Below are 24,443 nucleotides of genomic sequence, written 5' to 3'. Positions count from 1 at the left end.
TAAAGATATAACTTTTTTTATTAGTTGCTATGTAAAATTAAATTTATTCAACACGTGTAATACACGGAGTTTTTAAGGATATAAATTTTTTTTTATTATTTGGTAGATTTTTCAACCCGACTATACACGGGTTTTATAAAGATACGACGTTTTTAGTATTCAATATACAAAATTACATTTATTTAATCTGTGTAATACACATAGTTTTTAAAGATATAACTCTTTTTTAGATCTATTCAACACGTGTAATATACGGGGTTTTTAAGGATGTAAATTTTTTATCATTTGGTAGATTTATTCAACCCGATTATACATGGGTTTTTTAAATATACGATGTTTTTAGTATTTAGTATACAAAATTACATTCATTTAATCTGTGTAATACACATGGTTTTTAAATATATAACTTTTTTTATTATTTGATATATAAAATTATATTTATTTAACCCGTACAATATGGGAGTTTCATAAAGATATAACTTTTTATTGTTTAATATATAAAATTACATTTATTCAACCCGTGTAATACATGGGGTTCTAACCTAGTTACATATAAACAATAACATTTTCTCTCTCCTTGATCGAAGTGTCGCGCTCCGGTCAAAGATAATATTTATTTACCCAAATTACCCTTAACAAATAGCTAGTGGTAGTAAGGGGTCGAACCACGAAGAGTACGTGGTTTGCGAATGGATTCGATTGAATTATAAAAAAATGTCACATTTATAAAGATTGCTAAGATATATTTTTGTATTTTTTGTTTAATTGAAAGATGTGAATTAGAATTACTAAAATGATTGAATGGAATAACTACTAGTGATTAACAAAGTGCGAGAATTAAAATTGATTGATTGAACAATAATAAGAAAACAAGGTTCACACCCGGTTTCAACTAATGCAAGACTTAGGGTTACTATGTATTTTAATTAGCTTTACTTGAAATAGTTCATTAACGGGCCGCAACCACAAAGCTTAGGTGTCAATCGCTTTCAACGTCATAAACAACGGACCATGATACACTTCGTTACTTTGGACTAGCAAATCCTACCAAAAGACAAGGCATAAATACGTGTATTCATTTCACAAAGTCAAATTTAATCATTCACTCGACAGTTTGCAAATTCAATACCAACGTAGGAAAATTGTCTAAGATTCAAATGCACTTCAAGTTGTCACAAAACAATTATCAAAACATAAATAACCCTAAATGTTACAAAAGTCTACACCGGGGTGAAACCTCCAAGGAATTAGCCGAGCATGATCGAAGAAACTTGATCACCGGATGTAGAAAGCTTGAGTTGGATCATCGTGAAGCTTGAAGAATGATGGAATAGTGATTAGGGTTGGATAATGGTGGAGTTGAATGGACGGTGGAATGGTTAGGGTTTGAGAAATGGAGATGATGATGAATTGGATGTTGGTATCGAATGATTCGGATGATGGAAGGTGTAAGAGATGGATTGGAAGTGATGATGGTGATGATATTAGGCTCCAAGAACAAGTTTCAAACTCAAAAACAAGTGTCATTCTCGTTTCTTGGTCAAAATTGATGTTATAAGTCATCCCCAACTCAAAAATCAAGTTTTTCGCGATATGAGAATGCAGGTGGCGTCGCCGACGGCCATTTAGGGCGTCCCCGACGGCCCTTGGAAGTCTCAGTTTCACCCGATGGCTTAATTAGCTGTTTACGGAGCTTTCTGGCCGACGGAACAATCCAGAGGGTGTCGCCGACGGCCCTTTTGGGCGTCCCCGACGGTGCCTGGTTTTGTCGGTTTCGTCCAAAACTGTTTTCTTCATAACTTCTTCGTTATAGCTCCGTTTTACTCACCGTTTTCGCCCACGTTCTCGTAATTCAGCCCTCTATCATGCCATCTTCCAATATATTCATTTTAAGTCCATCAACATTCCCCAAAATACATCCAATCTTAGTGATTAACCCGGTTTTCTTCATTTCACATCCCCGGTTAATCCGTTTCGCATCCCGGTGCTCCGTTTAGCTCCCGATTAGCTCCTTAAACTCTTTTAGACCTGTAAAACACAAATTCCATTAAAAGTAGGCTATTCAAGATTAAAAGATACATAAAAACATCAACTTAAGCATAAAAGATCACCGGTTTTCAACTACGTCTCACTCCTTTATTTATAACCACTTAGAAGTTACAAGAATTTTTCATAAAATAAAAACCCCTCTCGCATAATTTGGGGTTAAAATCCTATGGACTTCTGTGATTACAAACTTGCCTATAGATAGGAGCTATAAATTAATTCTTTATTCTTTAATCTACATATTTCATTTTAGCATTTAACTTGCTAAAAATCAGTTTACCTTCTAAATCTTTAATCTACATATTTCATTTTAGCTTCAGACTTATCGGTGGTCAATCTGACACCCCGAACCGGTTGGGTTTTGTGTGGAATAAATGGATTCCGCTCAAAGTAAACATCTTTGGATGGCATCTATTCTTTAACCGATTGCCGCCCAGAGAGGCTCTCATTGCTCGGAACATTCACTATGATTCGCATTTATGTCTGTTTTGTGAAGAGGTTACGGAAACCAATGTTTTCATGACCGGGCCTGTAACACCCCAACTAATGGCGGAATCATCGGGGCGTGGCACTGAACGAAACAGATTGTCCAAGAGAATTCACAACAACTATTAAATGTCAATATCTTCAATGTTAAAATCTCATACTACTAACAGATAAAGCAAAAACAGTCATTACATTTATCCGTCTAAAAAACAAATACTATTCCGACAACTTAGATTTATTTAGTGGGTTTCTAGACTTCCTAACTTGTTTTAGCGTAGCATCCAAATCAACCTGTCATATACGTTAAAATAAAGTCAATACATAAAATGTAAAGGTGAGTACACAAGTTTGCATAGCGTATAGTATAAAAAGCGTTTACGCATAACCAGCATGTAACACATAACGGGCGAAGCATGCAACTATCTAACAATGATTACAACTTAACCACCAGACTGCATTGTAGAGTATGTGCGACACATGTCCAGCGAATACGTGAAGTAAAGTGATGTGATCCCTAGCAACCCCTGTCCACGACAGTTGCTAAGTCCAAACTATGGTACTATCGTTGCTACAGGCGATCTAGAGTAACACTGTATAAGCATAGTACAAGCATTCATAGATCATGTATAGCATGCGGGAACGGTTAGCGTTTAAAGTATTTGTGTTGTGTGTTGTGTTTTAATATAGAACGTATGTAACACCCAAAAGTGCGTTAAATGAAAATGGGTTCGAGTATACTCATAGTGTGTGTTTAACGAGTAAGGACAGTCTGGATTGGATTGAAGGGAGCGTGTTGAGTTAGCCTGTGAACAGAAGCGTAAGTCGTTGAGCAGAGCGTTGAACGGTGTAAGTGTTCGACAAGTAATCCGAACGGATGGGTTTCCATTCGAGCGGATGGTCATTCGGACGGATGGTCATCCGAGCGGATGGCCATTCGAACGGATGGCCATTCGAATGAGTGTGTGGTGTTTGTAAATCGTTAAAATTCGAAGTTTCGTTAAAAGCGTTAAAACGATGGATAACATAAATTTCAGGTCATCCGAGCGGATGGTCATCCGGTCGTATGGCCATTCGAACGGAATGATCTGTGGTTGAAGTTTTCGTTAAAATTTTCTAAGTAAAAAGGGGTTTTGAGTTAACGGAGACGGCGTGACGACGTGTCAAACAACGAAAAACATATCAAATTCAGTTCATTTGGTCGGATGGGTACCACCCAATTCGATCAAACTCACTGTTCTTGATGAAGTTTCATGTCTGACCCGTTAATCGGTCCATTTCTTCGGTGGGAATCTGTTTTCAAGCCGGCTCTCGACTAAGGAACGAGTCGAGAGTCCGATTTAGTCCAAATTCCATTGATTTGAGTAGAAAAGTGAAGAAATGTTGAAAACAGATGAAAAGTTTCAAAATCTTGTTGTGATTAAGTTTAAAAGTGTGGAATCCTTTAGATCTAGAACCAATCTCGATCAATGGTGTTCCTCAACAGTTTACCTAATCAAACCGAGTGAAAACACCTTCAAGAGGTCCGAATCAATGATTTCAGAGAAAAAGTTAGTGTTTGTGTGTGATTTTGATGAAGAAGATGATGTAGAAGTGATTAGAGATGAAAGATTGTACAAGATTTGAGAAGAAAAGCTTACAAAATAGCCTTGAATCGCGACTAACAGTGATCGAGAGCGTGTGAGCAGATGGAAGTGTCAAATCAGAGAAAGGAGGGTGTACAGTGGTATTTATAGTGGAGGTGTGAGGGTTTAAGTCGGTGCGCGAAGGGTTGTGGTCGGATGGCTCGCCCGGTCGAATGGCCATCCGGTCGGATGGTCATCCTGGCAGATGGTAATCCGAGTGGATGTCCATTCGGACAACCGTGTTGCATTTTGTTAATTTTCCAACTTTGTTTCGTTTGTTAAGCGTTGTGTTGCGTTGCTTTTGTGAGTGAGCGTTTGAGCATATAAGCGTTGTGTTGATAACCACATAACATTTAAACAAATAATCACACAATCTAACACACATAACTAATATACTGTGACAACTGTGTTCTGTAATCGATGTACAATGTAAAACAATGTTAATTATCAATAAAACAATGTGCTTTGGTGTTACTATATGTGTTTTGGTGTTGTTATGTGTATATTTGTATTTGATGATTTTACGATTTGATTCCAGCTCGATTTCAAGCTTTAAATCGCTTTCTGTAAGGTTATACGCAAACTGGTGCGTAAACGCAGTCAGTTTAATGCGACAAACACTCCGGAATAGTGATATACGCTTAACATACCTTAAATAACCTTCACATAACTTAGAAATAAGTTTTGGATGGTTTGTGTGTTGAAGACAAGTTTGTTCGATCGCAGGGACTATTTGTGTCAAACTGTGAAACTATGCGTTTAGAAACAAACATTCCGGAACTTGATCATAAGTTAAACATACCCTAAATATCCTTTACATAGCTTAGAAATAGGATTTGAAGGGTTCGGTATGCTAAAATAAACTTATTTGATCAATAGGGACTAAAAGCGTCAAAAAGTGCATAAGTTTGCATTTTCATGCATATCTTACGTTCTGAAAACCGTACGGCCAAACGAACCGACATCCGAGATGTTTTTGAGCATATTTTATGTTCCCTATGCTTTAACATCATTATGGAGATTGAAAATGGGTTTGACGGGTGTTAGAAGTGCCGGAACGCGACGAAACAAGGTGCAGGGGCTAAATGGTCATTTTCTGAAAGTGCAGGTCTGTATGAGGCCTTACGGATCGTATGTGTGGTCTCTTGCGGTCCGTATGCAGTGCCCAGATCAGCAGAAATGAAGAAACATTGAATCTGGCCAATACCACTTGCTCTAATGGTTTTAATCCCTGTTTTTGGATGCTATGGACTGGTATTTCATGTTCCATGGTATATTAAAACCACCAGCCCACATGTATGCCTTAGATCTTTCCCTCTTTAGCATGGAATGATCCTAACGATTTTGTGAAAACTATATAAAGCCATGCCTTCACTCCTTTTCTGCACCCTTGATCTGATTTCTCTAAGTTGAAGTTAGAATACTTCATACCTGAGATTTTAAGATCAAGTTCTCCCTAGCTTGGACCATTTGTAAGCTTCTTTCGTTCTTTTATTGCTTCCCGAGCGTGAAAGTCAAACAGTGTTTGACTTTCTGCTTTGCCACGAGTTGGTCAACACAAAGTTCATTTGAACTTTGCAACGTGAACGTAATCACGATGGTTATAGTCCCTTGTGGCTATACCTACTGATTACCACGTTGACTAGGCGTAGTGACGAGTCGTAGTTTTGGTCAAAATGCGTATTTATGCGTATTTTGCAACCAAACTACTCTTGGGTATCAAAACACTTTGTTTTGGTATCAAAACCTGTTTTCTAACTTAGTTAAACATGTTCCAACATGTTTAGCTCGTCACTTTTAGTTTAGTGCTTGTTTAGAGTCATAAGTCAAGCGGTCTAAACCACCGCTTAGACTTTCGAACTCGACCCGTTTGGTCGATCATTAGGATCCAACCAAGCATGTTTAGTGACCATAATTGTATAGGGAATAACCTTCCGAGGTTATACCTTATGGTCACCTAGTCTAAGTAGTTATATGATAGGTAGTTTATATGCCTTAGGAAAATGACCAAAATGCCCTTTTCATGCATAATTGGTATTTAAGCATATGTAACTTAAATTTTTGCCAATTAACTGATTATGCAACATATTTAAGCATGTTTAGGCATATAATACTTGTCATAGGACTAGTTAGACGTCTCGAACGCGCGTTTGCGCGAACGACGCGTTAAAGTGGCGTAAGCTACCTTAATGGGTCGTAACGGGTCGAAAGCACTTAGATTAGGTTCCGATCTAGAATGTAGGCTTTGTTAAACCATATCACATGAGTTCCAATACTCATTTGGTTTACAAGACCTCATTCTGTCCGATCCATTTAGGTGTCGATTTATTTACTAGTGATTCGATTATTAGGTGCTGCTTGAGTTTCCTTGATTTGCTTGAGCTTGTTGAATTCTTTTGATTGAGGATACTTTGCAATTCGATGTGAGTACATAGTTCCCCTATTTTACTGTTTTCAATTGTTTTGGGGTGATTCATATGTATTAAACGGTTTCGAGGTTTAAACGATGGTTTCAAAAATGATTTAAATGGTTTATATTAAACTAATAACGATTTCGATAATGTGGACGAACTTGTTGGTTGTAGTTACATAACGAATAACATTCATTAACATTGATCAAGCCGACTAGTATTAGGTTATGGTACCATAGGATCTGACAAATCCCGTTATTAGACTACACCCATGGTTATGTGTGGGGGTTATGTTGGTAACGACCGAATATGATGATTTGTTAACTTATCCTTTGGTGGTTTGTTAATACGAGTTTCGAGATAGTCGAGTCACGAAGGTTTGAATGTTATTAGCGAGACGACCAAAAGTAGTTTCACAATTAAAACGAGCTAAACGATTTTGGGACGAGTTAAACGATTTAAAACGACTTAAACGAGATAAACGATTTGATTAAACGATTGGTTTTGGGTTGTGATTAGATAATGGGACGGGTGTAGCATGATAAAAGCATGGTAGATACGCCACTGGTACATCTTATATATAAGTGCTTGTGTCATTATTTAGATCATTGGGGAAACGATTTCGAAACGATGTCATACAACGAGGTTTTCGAAATGATATAAAGCATACGAGTTTTATTAACGAGTTTTTACGAGATGTTTTACGATTTGGTTTACTAAAACAAATGTCTTGGGGTTAAGAATCATGGCTATGAAATTTTATAAACTATAACCAATTTGAGTTAGTTAATTATGTTGCAATACACTTTTCAAAACGAGGTTTGTACTTTTGACTCTTGTAGTCTAATGAGGTACTACAACATATAAACGAGCCATGAATCCAATACTCTCATAAAACCTATGTGCTCGCCAGCATTTCTTTGCTGACTTTGTTTTTACATATGTTTCAGGTGGTGTTGCATGATGTTGATTGCTACGAAGTGTGTTCACTTAGGATCTGGACGTGTCCTTAGTGACATAAAAACAATGATAGACGATATGTAACTTCTTTGTTTGGTTTTAAGACAATGTAATTTATCAAATGAATCAATAAAACGAAACTTTTGTATCCATGGTTGTGAAACAATAATTCTGTTACAACACTCCCCGACGTTTCCGCCGCGGTTTCATTATTTTGACACGGTCGGGGTGTGACAGAAGAGTTGGTATCAGAGCCAATGGTTATAGGGAATTAGATTTTAGCAATGCTTTGACCTAGACTATAACTTTCTAGGACCCCAACGCAAGTGTACTTGCGTTTAGATTTTAAAGCAATACCGTCATCTATCCTTGGATGATTGATTACTAGGTTTTGATCCCTCTTAGTTTTCAAAATCTCGTCAAAGTTTGGGTCTAAATAATGTGAACACGTGCAAACTGGAAGAGTGAATGCATGTACCCTGAGTTTTCTGTGTAAGGCTAGAGTGTTCATACAAATCCGCAGTATCGGACCAGTCACTCTTACCTGGGAACTCTTGGGGTGAGTGTTCACTTATAGGCGAGCATGTCTTTGGTGATACATTATATTGACCCATTTACTTTGATTAGTCACTGCGTGTCATTTGTTTGTTCGAGGTAATGAGCAAATTATCGCACTCCTTGTGTTTTGTCAATGTTTTCAATACCTCTTTTGTTTTTCCCAATTGTCGACCTCATTCGTTTCACATGTTTCCTTGTTCTTTTTAGAAAATGCCTCCTCGACGTGATGCTCAACCTTTTACTACTGAAGAAGTCGCAGCCCTTGTTGCTCAGCAAATGGCTGCAGTACTTCTTGGCGTAGTAACCTAGATCCATGAGTTATACAACAATAATAACAACAATAATGCATAATGTAGTTTCATGAATTTCAATTATGCTAAGCCGTTGAAGTTTTCTGGGTCGCAAGGAGCAACTGCGCTCCTACAGTGGTTCGAAAGTTTGGAAAGCACATTCAGACATGTGCAATGTCCGAATGAGCGTAAGGTTGAGTTTGCATCTAGTGTGTTCGGGAAGCGTGCTCTTACATGGTGGAACGGAGTGATGCGTGATAGGGGTGCCGATGTAGCGATGGCACAGACATGGGAAGAGCTTCGAGCTCTCATCATGAGAGAGTTCTGTCCCCGTCACGAGATTCGAGCTTTGGAGCGAGAATTTGATGATTTGAAACAAGACGGGGGAGAACACCGTGCTTATACGGATCGATATGAGGAGCTCAGTTTGCTGTGTCCTATGATGGTTACCCCGTTAGAGAAGGCAATAGAGAGGTATATCGATGGATTACCCGATTCTGTGCAGGATATTGTGACTGGCAGTAATCCTACCATTGTCCGTCAAGCGATTGAATTGGCTGCTACTCTGACCGAGTCTCAGGTCAGAAAGGGTAAATTGACCCGTAAGGGTGATAAGAAGAAGACAGTTGATTCTGCACAGGACAAGGGTAAGGGTAAGGATAAGAAGCAGGGTGAGTCTTCTAAAAAGTCAAGGAAGCGCAAGGCTTCCCAGAACTTTGCAGTCACTGCACAGAATACTCAGAACCTACCAGCCCAACCTCCTGCAAAGAAGCAATATGCTGGTACTACACCTCACTGTGCACGATGCAACGGTCACCATGTTGCCCAACAGGCCTGTAAACAGTGTACTACGTGTGGTATACATGGGCATCTGGCCGACATTTGTCGTGTGGATCAAAATCAAGCTGCTCAGGTTCTAGCACAAGTTCAGGGTAATGCTACAAGATTCCCACCTGGTTCGTGTTTCAATTGCGGAGAAATGGGTCATTTCCGCAACAACTGTCCGAGGTTGGTGAACATGAATGCGAATGCGAATGTCAACCCGAATGCCAACGCGAACGCGAATGTGAATCCTGCTCGTGGATGAGCATTCAATCTGAATGCGAATGAGGCGAGGGCGGTCAAGGAGGTTGTTAACGGTACGTTCCTTGTTAACAATCAACTTGCATCTGTTCTTTTCGATTCTGGTGCCGATAGGAGTTTTATTTCGTTATCGTTTGAGCCTTTACTTGCGATACCTAGAACTAAACTGAGGAAACCCTTATCTGTCGAAGTTGCTACTGGTAAACCTCTCGTACTCGAGTATGTTCTTCGTGGTTGTCAATTGAACCACGATAACCATCTTTTTCCTATTGACCTCACGCCGATGCAACTTAGGAGTTTCGACATTATCGTGGGGATGGATAGATAAACCAAACATCATGCTGAGGTGGTTTGTTTCGATAAGATCGTTCGTATTCCTCTTTCGTCTGGTGATGTCCTAGAGGTTCGTAGCGAGAAACCATCTGTGGGTTTGAAACTCATGTCTTGTATGAAAGCCAAAGTTATTTACGAAAAGGATATGCTGCTTTTCTGGCACATGTCACCAAGGAGAAAGGCAAGAGCAAGAGTATTCAGGATATTCCGATTGTTCGGGATTATCCAGAGGTGTTTCCTAATGAACTGCCTGGTTTGCCTCCAGTTCGTCAAGTCGAGTTTCTTATTGACCTTGTACCTAATGCCAACCCGATTGCGAAAGCACCTTATCGTCTTGCACCATCTGAGATGCAAGAGTTATCAAAACAGCTTCAAGAGTTATCTGATAAAGGATTCATCCGACCGAGCTTTTCGCCCTGGGGAGCTCCTGTCCTCTTTGTGAAAAAGAAAGATGGGTCTTTTCGAATGTGTATCGATTATCGTGAGCTTAATAAGCTTACCATCAAGAATCGATATCCCTTACCTCGAATCGATGATCTCTTTGATCAGCTGCAAGGTATCATCAGCTTCCTGTTTTTCCAAGATCGATCTGCGTTCTGGGTATCATCAGCTTCGTGTACTTGAAGAAGATATTCCCAAAACCGCTTTCCGCACAAGATATGGGCACTATGAGTTTACTGTCATGCCTTTTGGTTTGACAAATGAATAGGGTCTGTAAACCTTATTTAGACAAGTTCATCATTGTGTTCGTCGACGATACTCTCATTTATTTGAAGTCTCGAGCCGATCATGAGCAACACCTTCGTTTGACATTGGAACTCCTGAAGAAGGAACAACTTTTTGCTAAATTCTCCAAGTGTGAATTTTGGCTTAAAGAAGTTCAGTTTTTGGGTCATATAGTCAACGAGCAGGGTATTCATGTGGATCCATCCAAAATAGCTGCTATTAAGGATTGGAATACACCAACGACACCCACTGAAGTTTGCTCTTTTCTCGGACTGGCTGGGTATTATCATCGATTTATTTCGAACTTCTCTAAGATTGCGGTTCCACTCACTGCTTTGACTCAAAAGAATAAGCCTTTTGAGTGGGGACCAAAGCAAGAAGAAGCGTTCCAAACGCTGAAACAGAAGCTCTGCGATGCTCCTGTTCTATCTTTGCCTGAGGGAAATGATGATTCCGTTGTCTATTGTGATGCGTCGAATCTTGGCCTTGGTTGTGTTCTTATGCAACAAGGTAAAGTGATAGCTTATGCGTCAAGACAGCTGAAAGTTCACGAGAAGAACTACACCACTCATGATCTTGAGTTGGGTGTTGTGGTTTTTGCTCTTAAAATCCGGAGACACTATCTTTATGGCACGGAGTGTGTGGTTTTCATAGACCACAAAAGTCTCCATCACATTCTTAATCAGAAGGAGTTGAACATGAGGCAACGACGTTGGATTGAACTCTTGAACGACTACGATTGCGAGATTCGCTACCATCCTGGTAAGCCGAATGTCGTAGCCGATGCGCTTAGTCGAAAGGAGCGAGTTAAGCTTCATTCTGTTCAAACTCTATCTGATATTCAAACTCGTGTCCTTCAAGCTCTACAATTTTGTGTTTCACAAAATTTTATAGGTAAGGAATTACCACGTCAACTTAAGCTTAAGCTCTAAGCAAAGGGCGATGGTTTACTCTATTTTAAGGATCGATTGTGGATTCCGAAACAAGACGATCTCCGCAGTTTAGTGATGGACGAATCTCACAAGTCTTGATATTCTTTCCATCCTGATGCTAATAAAATGTACAAGGATCTTCGTACTCAGTATTGGTGGCCTGGTATGAAGAAGGATATTGCCTTGTATGTATCGAAATGCCTAACTTGTCTTAAAGTCAAGGCTGAACGTCAATGACCATCCGGTTTGCTTGTACAACCAGAGATACCGGTTTGGAAGTGGGAGAACATTGTGATGGATCTCATCACTAAATTACCGTGCACATCTAAAGGTCATGATGCTATATGGGTTGTTATCGATCGTTTAACGAAGTCAGCTCATTTTATTTCGATTCGCGAGGATCTATCTGCTGATAAACTTGCAAAGAATTATGTTGATGAGATAGTATCTCGACATGGTGTTCCTTTGGATATCATATCTTGTTGGTGCACGAAATGTCTGTTGACTACGTTTGCATTGAGTCTTAGGTCAAGATAAGTCAAAATAGGAGCTTAAAAGTCAAATTAAGGTTTAAATGTATAGGTTTCGCTCATATGTCATATTAGTATGAGATTTCGCTTATTAGGTCTTTAGGGTTTCGCTCATGTGGTTAATAGGTGGTTTCGCTTATGCTTACACATGGGGTTTCACTCATTAGGCATGTCTTATGAGCGAAACTAGTAGGCCTATATATACCTGTTGTGTGATTTCAGTTGTAACTTTTGGAGCAAAACCTGGTCATTAGCTTTGTAAAAAAACTCTGTCAAATTGCATTCAGAAAGCATAAATAGAGAAGGAATTGAAAGGTACTGCTGTGTTACTTCATCTACATTGATTCCGCCTTTGTATTTGGAGATGAACTATCTTATACTGTCTGTTTAGGGTCGGAAACCGGTCCAACATATCTGCTCGTGATGATCGATTTTCATCTCATTTTTGGAAGACCATGCAATCTGCTATGGGAACCCAACTAAATCTAAGCACTGCTTACCATCCCCAAACAGATGGACAATCTGAGAGGACGATTCAAACTTTGGAGGATATGCTTAGAGCATGTGTGATAGACTTTGGTGGTAATTGGGATTCTCATCTTCCATTTATCGAGTTCTCTTACAACAACAGTTATCATGCTAGTATCAATATGGCACCATTCGAAGCTCTTTACGGTCGAAAATGTCGTTCACCTGTCTGTTGGAATGAGATCGGTGAAGCTCAGCTTACTGGACCTGAGCTCATTCTGGAAACAACAGACAAAATCAAGAAAATTCGCGATAATCTTGTGACAGCTAGAAGCCGTCAAAAGAGTTATGCGGATATGCGACGCAAGCCCTTAGAATTTCAAGTCGGAGACCATGTCCTACTCAAGGTGTCACCTTGGAAGGGAGTGGTGAGATTTGGAAAGAAAGGAAAACTTGCACCTCGATATGTTGGACCATTTAAGATTGTTGAAAGAGTTGGAAAGGTTGTCTATCGACTAGAGCTACCTCCAAAGCTTGGAAATATTCATCCGATTTTTCACTTGTCCAATTTGCGAAAGTGTTTAGCTTACGCTAATCTTCACATTCCACTCAACGAAATTCAAGTTGATGAAACGATGCACTTTGTCGAGAAACCTGTGGAGATAGTGGACTGTGCAGTCAAACAGTTGAAGAACAAACGGATTCGATTGGTCAAGGTTCTCTGGGAATCCAAACGTGGCCCAGAGTTTACTTGGGAACGTGAGGACCAAATGAAGGCGAAATATCCGCAATTGTTCTCACAAGTTTCCTCTAGTTAAAATTTCGGGACGAAATTTCCTAAAGTAGGGAAGACTATGACAACTGTGTTCTGTAATCGATGTACAATGTAAAACAATGTTAATTATAAATAAAACAATGTGCTTTGGTGTTACTATATGTGTTTTGGTGTTTTTATGTGTATATTTGTATTTCATGATTTTACGATTTGATTCGAGCTCGATTTCAAGCTTTAAATCGCTTTCTGGAAGGTTATACGCAAACTGGTGCGTAAACGCAGTCAGTTTAACGCGAAAAACACTCCGGAATAATGACATAGGCTTAACATACCTTAAATAACCTTCACATAACTTAGAAATAAGTTTTGGATGGTTTGGTGTGTTGAAGACAAGTTTGTTCGATCGTAGGGACTTTTGTGTCAAACTGTGAAACTATGCCGATTTGTATAGAAACGAACATTCCGGAACTTGATCATAAGTTAAACATACCCTAAATATCCTTTACATAGCTTAGAAATAGGCTTTGAAGGGTTCGGTATGCTAAAATAAACTTATTTGATCAACAGGGACTAAAAGCGTCAAAAAGTGCATAAGTTTGCATTTTCATGCATATTTTACGTTCTGAATATATCCGGACATCCAAAGATTTACGTAATCATTAAAATACTTTATTTTAGTGATTGGCATGATAAAAATTCATTCGTTTCGCAATTTGGATCGTACACGCGTTTGTTACGACTTCCGTCGTAATTAACCGAACAACGCAACCGTACGACCAAACGAACTGACATTCGAGATGTTTTTGAGCATATTTTATCTTCCCTATGCTTTTTTAACATCATTATGGAGATTGAAAATGGGTTTGACGGCTGTTAGAAGTGCCGAAACACGACGAAACAAGGTGCAGGGGCTAAATGGTCATTTTCTAAAAGTGCAGGTCTGTATGAGGCCTTACGGACCGTATATGTGGTCTCTTGCGGTCCGTATGTAGTGCCCAGATCAGCGGAAATGCAGAAACATTGAATCTGGCCAATACCACTTGCTCTAATGGTTTTAATCCCTGTTTTTGGGTGCTATGGACTGGTATTTCATGTCCCATGGTATATTAAAACCACCAGCCCACATATATGCCTTAGATCTTTCCCTCTTTAGCAAGGAATGATCCTAACGGTTTTGTGAAAACTATATAAAGCCATGTCTTCACTCCATTTTCTGCACCCTTGATCTGATTTCTCTAAGTTGGAGTTAGAATACTTCATACCTGAGATTTTAAGATCAAGTTCTCCCTAGCTTGGACCATTTGTAAGCTTCTTTCGTTCTTTTATTGCTTCCCGAGCGTGAAAGTCAAACAGTGTTTGACTTTCTGCTTTGACCACGAGTTGGTCAACACAAAGTTCGTTTGAACTTTGCAACGTGAGCGTAATCACGATGGTTATAGTACCTTGTGGCTATACCTACTGATTACCACGTTGACTAGGCATAGTGACGAGTCGTAGTTTTGGTCAAAATGCGTATTTATGCGTATTTTGCAACCAAACTACTCTTGGGTATCAAAACACTTTGTTTTGGTATCAAAACCTGTTTTCTAACTTAGTTAAACATGTTCCAACATGTTTAGCTCGTCACTTTTAGTTTAGTGCTTGTTTAGAGTCATAAGTCAAGCGGTCTAAACCACCGCTTAGACTTTCGAACTCGACCCGTTTGGTCGATCATTAGGATCCAACCAAGCATGTTTAGTGACCATAGTTGTATAGGGAATAACCTTCCAAGGTTATACCTTATGGTCACTTAGTTTAAGTAGTTATATGATAGGTAGTTTATATGCCTTAGGAAAATGACCAAAATGCCCTTTTCTTGCATAATTGGTATTTAAGTATATGTAACTTAAATTTTTGCCACTTAACTGATTATGCAACATATTTAAGCATGTTTAGGCATATAATACTTGTCATAGGACTAGTTAGACGTCTCGAACGCGTGTTTACGTGAACGACGCGTTAAAGTGGCGTAAGCTACCTTAATGGGTCGTAACGGGTCGAAAGCACTTAGATTAGGTTCCGATCTAGAATGTAGGCTTTGTTAAACCATATCACATGAGTTCCAATACTCATTTGGTTTACAAGACCTCATTCTGTCTGATCTTCCGATTTAGGTGTCGATTTATTTACTAGTGATTCGATTATTAGGTGCTGCTTGAGTTTCCTTGTTTGCTTGAGCTTGTTGAGTTCTTTAGATTGAGGATACCTTGCACTTCGATGTGAGTACATAGTTCCCCTATTTTACTGTTTTTAATTGTTTTGGGTGATTCATATGTATTAAACGATTTCGAGGTTTAAACGATGGTTTCAAAAACGATTTAAATGGTTTATATTAAACTAATAATGATTTCGATATTGTGGACGAACTTGTTGGTTGTAGTCACATAACGAATAACATTCATTAGTATTGATCAAGCCAACCAGTATTAGGTTATGGTACCATAGGATCTGACAAATCCCGTTATTAGACTACACCCATGGTTATGTGTGGGGTTTATGTAGGTAACGACCGAATCTGATGATTTGTTAACTTACCCTTTGGTGGTTTGTTAATACGAGTTTCGAGATAGTCGAGTCACGAAGGTTTGAATGTTATTAGCGAGGCGACCAAAAGTAGTTTCACAATTAAAACAAGTTAAACGATTTTGGGACGAGTTAAACGATTTAAAACGACTTAAACCAGATAAACGATTTGATTAAACGATTGGTCGGGTTGTGATTAGATAATGGGACGGGTGTAGCATGATAAAAGCATGGTAGATACGCCGCTGGTACATCTTATATATAAGTGCTCTTATCATATTTCATTTTGTGTCATTATTTAGATCACTGGGGAAACGATTTCGAAACGATGTTACACAACGAGGTTTTCGAAATGATATAAAGCATACGAGTTTTATTAACGAGTTTTTACGAGATGTTTTACGATTTGGTTTACTAAAACAAATGTTTTGGGGTTAAGAATCATGGCTATGAAATTTTATAAACTATAACCAACTTGATTTGAGTTGGTTAATTATGTTGCAATACACTTTTCAAAACGAGGTTTGTACTTTTGACTCTTGTAGTCTAATGAGGTACTACAACATATAAACGAGCCATGAATCCAATACTCTCATAAAACCTATGTGCTCGCCAGCATTCCTTTGCTGACTTTGTTTTTACATATGTTTCAGGTGGTGTTGCATGATGTTGATTGCTAGGAAGTGTGTTCACTTAGGATCTGGACGTGGCCTTAGTTGTCACACCCCCAAAAACCACACGCGGAGTACCACCGCATGGAGGCGTGACATGACCAGGATCAAGCCACCAATCATATTGAACAATGTAAATAGTAAATGAAATTCAACCCAATAATATGAAAGGTGTTCAGAACATAGGAATAGTTTCAATGTTTAGCGGAAGCATAGAAGTAAAACCCAACATAAGTAATAGTAAGTTTGAAACATTATAAATGTTTTAACAAAGCATCCACAATCCTTGTCCACAACGACCGCGCCTCCCAGTGCAAGCTCCATTTGTACCTATTGACCTGCAAGGCATGTAACAACGAGTCAACAACAAAGTTAAGCGAGTTCACAGTTGATTGTTTTAGTTATAGTATTCATTTCGTAAACCGTATGTTCGTTTAGTAAACCATGTATCGTATATACTTGTATCGTGGCCCTTGATGCGTGTCAGTGTGTATATGTTTTTTGATGTATATTTAAGCCCTTTTTACACTTTTAGCCAAGTTTTAAATTTATAAAACACGATATTTACTAACACTAAACACACATATGGGCAAGTGCACCCATCGTGGACGTAGTATAGTGTTGGTAAGATACCGAGGTCGTCCAAGGACACAAGAGCTTTTAGTACCGGTTTATCCTCAACGTCTAATCAAATCAAAAAAAGTTAGAAAAGGTTTTTAAACTAAGAAAATAAAAACTAACTAAATGCTGAAAAATAAAATAAAAATAAAAATAGATAGACAAGATGAATCACTTGGATCCGAATCGTGTATTAGTATAACCTTTGATTATTTTCGCACTTTTGCACTTGTTTAAGAGATTATCTTAGTTATTGTAGTAGGCCCCTCTTTTGAAGGTAACGTTACCCTCAACCCAGTAGTTTGAGTCAGCAAGGATACAATCCTAAAGGGTCGGATTATTGAAAGATAATGAATTAAGTTATTAATGCAAATTATGGTAGGCCCCGCTTTTGGCGGTGACGTTACCCTCGGCTAAGTAGTCTGAGTCAGCAGGGATACAGTCCTAAATAGCCGGGTTATAGTATTAATAGTAGTTAACTTATGAGGGGGTCAAAGAGTTTGGATCCCCGCTATCCAATACCTATGGGCATTGAAGGAGATCCTACTAAATTTGACCCAGGTCCCTTGCAGGACCTCTAAACGCTGAACAAGGGCAAGACCCTTACCAAACCGTTCCCTTAACCCTCGACTAGGTAGCCAACATACCTCCATATAGACCGTGGAGATATGAATGGTGAAAATCTGTTATATTATATAGACAGTAAAATAATGCCAAGACACCACGGACAAACGATAAGGAAAGATCACCTTCAACATAAGTAACTAGTTATTAAAGTCATTAATACAAAACCAAATAAAAAGTGCAAAAGATTAAAAATAAAAAGTATTATACTAAACACTTGTCTTCACCAAGTGATGTAAGAGACTTAGGCAAACATGGCCATGATTGTCAAGAACTCTTACGATCAATCTTGGATCCCGAGACGACTCACACACTCTATGATGGACAATGGATGATGGTGGTGGATGATGGTGTTGTGATGGTGGTGGGTGGTGGATGAAGTGTGAGAGAGGTGGTGTGCCAAGGGATGAGTTGAAATGAAGCCAAGCACTCCTATTTATAGGCTGAACAGAAGGCTGGGCACGGCCCCGTGTCCGCTGGACACGCCCCCGTGCCCGTCTGACACTATCTCTCTTCATTAATTGTAATTCGCAATTACAATTAATGCGCCTGCTGTACTTTCGCCACGCCCCCGTGCTCACTGGACACGGCCCCGTGGTGGGCAATAAAAGCTTCTATAGGTTTGTCTTTTCTGCTGCTTCTTGGGCACGGCCCCGTTCAGTCTTCTGACTTCTCTATTCTTCCTTGGGAGGATGCCGTGAGGGGTCGGGCAATCCACTTTTATTCCTTTTCTTGTATTTATGTTAGATTTAGCTGTCTTTTTGCTTCTTTTGTGAATTTGAGCTCATTTCATCCTGAAAATACAAAAGGAAAACAAAAACACTCTTTTTCCAACATTAGTACTTAAAAAGGGTTAGTTTTATGCCTCATTTGATGTAATTTATATGTTGCATTTTACACACATCAAATACCCCCACACTTGAACTTTTGCTTGTCCTCACGCAAAACTCTTTAATATGTGGCTTACACTCCCAAATGGAATGGGTAGAAGAGAAGGTTTTTTGGCTTGTCATAGAGTGTCGGGAATCCAAGATCTTTTTGGGTTTTATTTTTATTTATTTACAATCCTATTCGTTATGATTTATTTAGAACGTTTCATAAGAGAAATTACTTATTTGGGAATAGCATGCCTTTTTAAAATTTCATTTATATACATGTTCACATACCTCACGGGGAATCACTCAACACTCGGCCGAAGATGTATTTTTAGTGAATCACTCGAGAGCGGCATGGAACTTATTCCTACCATAAGCTTGCCAAGCAATTAATCCTCCTCCTTTTTAACTTTATACCTTTGTAAATATCAAGAGGGCTTTTTGGGTGAAGGGTTAGGCTTGGGCTAAAGGTTTGTGGTTGGGTTAGTGGTTAGTGAAAGGGCGAAAAGGCGTAAAAAGCGTAAAAAGCGTCGGTTTTCGGAAAACACTTTGTTTTATTGACTTTTTATTTCGAAGTATTTCTCCAAACAAGCTTTTTGTTTTGATAGCTTTGTTTGTTTATTTCTAACTTCATCATCATTTTTTTTGTCACACGAAAAACCGAGCTTTTTACTAAAATAAAGGGTGAAAATAAAAAGGGCTTTTGGTGAGTAAAAAGGGTTTTTAGGGTAAAGAAATGAAAGGTTTAGGCTCAAAGGGGGTTAACTAGGGGGATTTTGGGTAGGTGGTAAAAAAAATGAAAAATAATGGTGTAGAAAAAAAAATGGTTAGTCCTAATGCCTCCATCATTTACTTACTTGGGTTTAAGTTGGCAAGGACCGGGAATGAATCGTCCTGGCAAGTTCTAGAGTCGTAAGAACCAAGCGGCTATTCACACAAGAAACGAAAAATGAGCATTTAGTCAAAAGATGTAAATTTTGTATGCTCAATAAAGGCTCAAAACTCACTTTTGTGGGAATGGGTTTTTATGTGATCAAGTATATATAATCAAATTTTAACTAAGCTTGTCATGCCGTTTCATAATTTTCTTATGTTGGTTCTTGTTATCACGACGCTCTCAGTTGTAAATTTGTAAAAATATAACCTTATTAATCTTAGGATTCCAACTTAAACTTTAGACAAATAAAAAAAATGAAAATTTTTGAAAAATTTGGGGTGTTTAGCGGTTCCAATAGAGTTTTGTGTAGGACTTGCAAAATTTCAAGGTTTTAGCTTCCCCCCCCCCCCACACTTAAATTACACATTGTCCTCAATGTGTCCCAAAAATAAATTTTTAGGTTGATTGGATGTGTAATACGGTGTTAAAAAGCAAAGATTTATGTTACTGGCAGTCTGGACACGGCCCCGTGGGGACCGGACACGGCCCCGTGTTCAGGTGCCAGTAACACAAATTAAAGAAATGAGACAGAAGCCTGGACACGGGGGCGTGTCTGGTGAACACGGCCCGTGTCCAGTTACCTGAACTGGGCATTTTCTGCAGGGGGTTCAGCACGGGGCCGTGTTGGTTGGACACGGCCCGTGTTGAGCCTTCTGTAATGGAGAAATTTATGTCGGGTTGCCTTGTTCTTGTGCATGGGGCCATTTTTCTCGGTTCCCTTTTCATCCTTTACCACCATGAGTGTGTTTTAATCCTGCAAAATAAAACTAAAAGATTAAACTAAACTAAGGATAGTTCCGCGGAATGCCTCCGTGGTGCGCCACGTTTATAAGGGTCCTTGGCTAGACCCAATGTGAGGTTATATGTTTTCTGAGTGGGATGTTTGGCATCCCATGTTACACCGTCGGAGAGCCGCATCCAAACTTGAATCAATAACCTTCATGTAGTTGACCGGGTCATCGTCTTCTATTCTCTTCCCAACTCCGAATTTTACTTCATCATCCCCGTACCTCAAGGTGAGTGTTCCATCATTCATATCTACCACTGCTTGTGCGGTGGCAAGAAATGGTCTCCCTAGTATGAGGGGGACCTCGGTGTCTTCCTCCATATCGAGTATGACAAAGTCGGCCAGATAGACGAATTTGCTTACCTTTACCAGGACATTTTCGATGACACCTTGCGGGAATTTGACGGATCGATCAGCAAGTTGTATGCTCATTTTTGTAGGACTCGTTGTTCTTAGGCCGAGTCTTTTAAACATTGATGAGGGCATGAGGTTAATGCTAGCCCCAAGATCGGCTAGTGCATTACGAACGGGGGGATCCCCGATTGAGCAGGGAATCGTGAAGCTTCCGAGATCGATTTTCTTTTGGGGAAGTTTGCTGAGTACGAGAGCAGAGCATTCTTCGCCTAAGTTAACTAATTGCAAAGTTTCAATTTTCTTTTTATGAGTGAGGAAGTCCCTCATGAACTTAGAGTATTTGGGCATTTGGGTTAGGACATCAATAAAAGGAATATTGACATGCAGTTGTTTTAACAGACTTTCGAATTTTGCGAATTGCTCATTGGTCTTTTGACGAATTAACCTACCGGGGTACGAAACTCGAGGAGCCTTGGCAGGCTCTGACGACGGAGGGGAGTTCTTTTCCTGCAGAGGCGGGGGTATAATTTCTTCTGTTGGCGGTGGCGCCTCCGCAGGCCCCACGGTTCGGTTTCGTAACGTGATGAGATGAACTTGCGCTTTTGGGTTTGTTTCGGTATTGCTTGGTAATGCACCTTGTGGTCTCTCGGAAAAATTTTGAGCTAGTTGATTTAATTGTTTTTCTATATTTTGAATACTAACTTGTTGATTTCTAAAATTTGACTCTAATTGTAGAAACCTTTCCGAGTTTTTCTTTTCAGTGTCGGAGATGAGGCGAGATACAGTATCTTCAAGCCTTTCTCGTCCACCTTGTTGAGTGAAATTTTGTGACTCGTTTCTTGGTTGTTGAAAGTTTGTTCGTTGGGTTTGTTGGTTACTACTATTGCCGGGCTCTCTCCAACCAAGGTTTGGGTGGCTTCGCCATCCTTGGTTGTAGGTGCCCGTTGGAGGACCCGACGGCCTAGGTCTATTATCAATGTAGCTTACCGACTCTTGTTGATCTTCCGTTTCTTTCATACAACTCCAATTTTCATGTGGCCCACCACACCCTTCACAAGCCATAACCGAGACTGTTTTTGTCATTTCTAATTTTTTTATTTTTGAAGAAAGGGCCTCGATTTGGGCTTGCAAAGAAGTGCTTTCATCAACCTTATGGGTGCCCGGGGCAATAGATTTATTGCCTCGGGTAGTGTGCCACTGAAAATTGGTTTGAGCAATTTCCTCAATTTGGTTATATATTTCATACGGGCGGCGATTACCTGAAAGTCCCCCGGAGCTAGAGTCAAGTGTCTGCCTTGTGTGTGGTAACAATCCATTATAGAAAGTGGATACTTGTTGTCATATCGCAAGGCCATGATGTGGACACTTGCGTATAGTTCCTTGAACCTTTCCCAAGTTTCATATAAGGATTCCCCGTCCTCTTGTGAATATGTATTAATTTCAGCCATTAATTTAGCCGTTTTAGCGGGAGGGAAATACTTATATAGAAATTTTTGGGCTAGTTCATCCCAGGTGTTTACCGATCCAGCTGGGAGGGCGTTGAGCCAAGCTTTCGCTCGGTCTTTTAGTGAAAAAGGAAACATTCGGAGGTAGATGGCGTCATTTGATGCTCCATTGATCCGAAAGGTATCACATATTTCTAAGAAATTAGTAATATGTATATGGGGATCCTCGTCCGCAAGCCCATGGAAGGTTGCGTTGTATCAATGCGGCCGAAGTTCGAAGTTATTGGCTTCAACATTCGGTGCATTGATAGCGGCGCCTAGGTTACCTACGGTGGGTCGTAGATAATCCATGAGGGTACGTTGGTCCGCCATGGGTGGATTCCCCGAAACTTTCTCTTGGTTTTTAGCTTTTAGTCTTTTTCTGAGAAAGCGTTCGGATTCTTCTAGAGGTTCTTTTATGTCCTTATTAGAACTGGAGCTCATACACTACGTACGATGGCGTCTGGTTCCAAGTCCTGCAATAAAAACAGAAAAGAATGCTGGTCAGAAGGTTCACCACGGCCCCGTGCTCAACGAACACGGCCCGTGGTCGGAGTTACAGTGATTGTTTTCCAGATCCCAGTTACTGGAAAGTTGGACACGACCCCGTGTTGCACCGACACGGCCCCGTTTTCAGCCTTCTGTAACTTGGAAAACTAAAAATTGCCAGTAACGATGCTGGGCACGGCCCGTGTCCGACCAGGCACGGCCCGTGCTGAGCTCTGCAGAAGCTGAAAAACTAAGAAAATCCTAAAAAATTAAAACGAAAAAGAAAAATATGATTAGGCCTTTGATTCCTAACTTTCTTAAAATCCTTGTGTCCCCGGCAGCGGCGCCAAAAACTTGATGCGTGTCAGTGTGTATATGTTTTTTGATGTATATTTAAGCCCTTTTTACACTTTTAGCCAAGTTTTAAATTTATAAAACACGATATTTACTAACACTAAACACACATATGGGCAAGTGCACCCATCGTGGATGTAGTATTGTGTTGGTAAGATACCGAGGTCGTCCAAGGACACAAGAGCTTTTAGTACCGGTTTATCCTCAACGTCTAATCAAATCAAAAAAAGTCAGAAAAGGTTTTTAAACTAAGAAAATAAAAACTAACTAAATGCTGAAAAATAAAATAAAAATAAAAACAGATAGACAAGATGAATCACTTGGATCCGACTCGTGTATTAGTATAACCTTTGATTACTTTCGCACTTTTGCACTTGTTTAAGAGATTATCTTAGTTATTGTAGTAGGCCCCTCTTTTGAAGGTGACGTTACCCTCAACCCAGTAGTTTGAGTCAGCAAGGATACAATCCTAAATGGTCGGATTATTGAAAGATAATGAATTAAGTTATTAATGCAAATTATGGTAGGCCCCGCTTTTGGCGGTGACGTTACCCTCGGCTAAGTAGTCTGAGTCAGCAGGGATACAGTCCTAAATAGCCGGGTTATAGTATTAATAGTAGTTAACTTATGAGGGGGTCAAAGAGTTTGGATCCCCGCCATCTAATACCTAGGGCATTGAAGGAGATCCTACTAAATTTGACCCAGGTCCCTTGCAGGACCTCTAAACGCTGAACAAGGGCAAGACCCTTACCAAACCGTTCCCTTAACCCGCGACCAGGTAGCCAACATACCTCCATATAGACCGTGGAGATATGAATGGTGAAAATCTTTTTTTTATATAGATAGTAAAATAATGCCAAGACACCACGGACAAACGATAAGGAAAGATCACCTTCAACATAAGTAACTAGTTATTAAAGTCATTAATACAAAACCAAATAAAAAGTGCAAAAGATTAAAAATAAAAAGTATTATACTAAACACTTGTCTTCACCAAGTGATGTAAGAGACTTAGGCAAACATGGCCTTGATTGTCAAGAACTCTTACGATCAATCTTGGATCCCGAGACGACTCACACACTCTATGATGGACAATGGATGATGGTGGTGGATGATGGTGTTGTGATGGTGGTGGGTGGTGGATGAAGTGTGAGAGAGGTGGTGTGCCAAGGGATGAGTTGAAATGAAGCCAAGCACTCCTATTTATAGGCTGAACAGAAGGCTGGGCACGGCCCCGTGTCCGCTGGACACGCCCCCGTGCCCGTCTGACACTATCTCTCTTCATTAATAGTAATTCGCAATTACAATTAATGCGCCTGCTGTACTTTCGCCACGCCCCCGTGCTCACTGGACACGGCCCCGTGGTGGGCAATAGAAGCTTCTATTGGTTTGTCTTTCCTGCTGCTTCTTGGGCACGGCCCCGTGCTGGCTGAGCACGGGGCGTGTTCAGTATTCTGACTTCTCTATT

At 39.8% G+C, this 24,443-nt stretch overlaps 1 non-coding gene across 1 annotated transcript; it reads left to right on the top strand.

Annotated features, from left to right (window-relative positions):
• The first annotated feature begins 21,996 nt into the window (after positions 1 to 21,996).
• Positions 21,997 to 22,102, top strand: LOC118480703. The gene has a single exon (XR_004863681.1). It is a non-coding gene; the product is annotated as a small nucleolar RNA R71 (small nucleolar RNA).
• Positions 22,103 to 24,443: the final 2,341 nt, after the last annotated feature.

The sequence above is a fragment of the Helianthus annuus genome, chromosome 7 (genome assembly GCF_002127325.2).
Source record: "Helianthus annuus cultivar XRQ/B chromosome 7, HanXRQr2.0-SUNRISE, whole genome shotgun sequence".
Taxonomy (NCBI): domain Eukaryota; kingdom Viridiplantae; phylum Streptophyta; class Magnoliopsida; order Asterales; family Asteraceae; genus Helianthus; species Helianthus annuus.
Note: the sequence above shows the minus strand (reverse complement) of the source record. Positions and strands in the feature narration are given on the sequence as shown.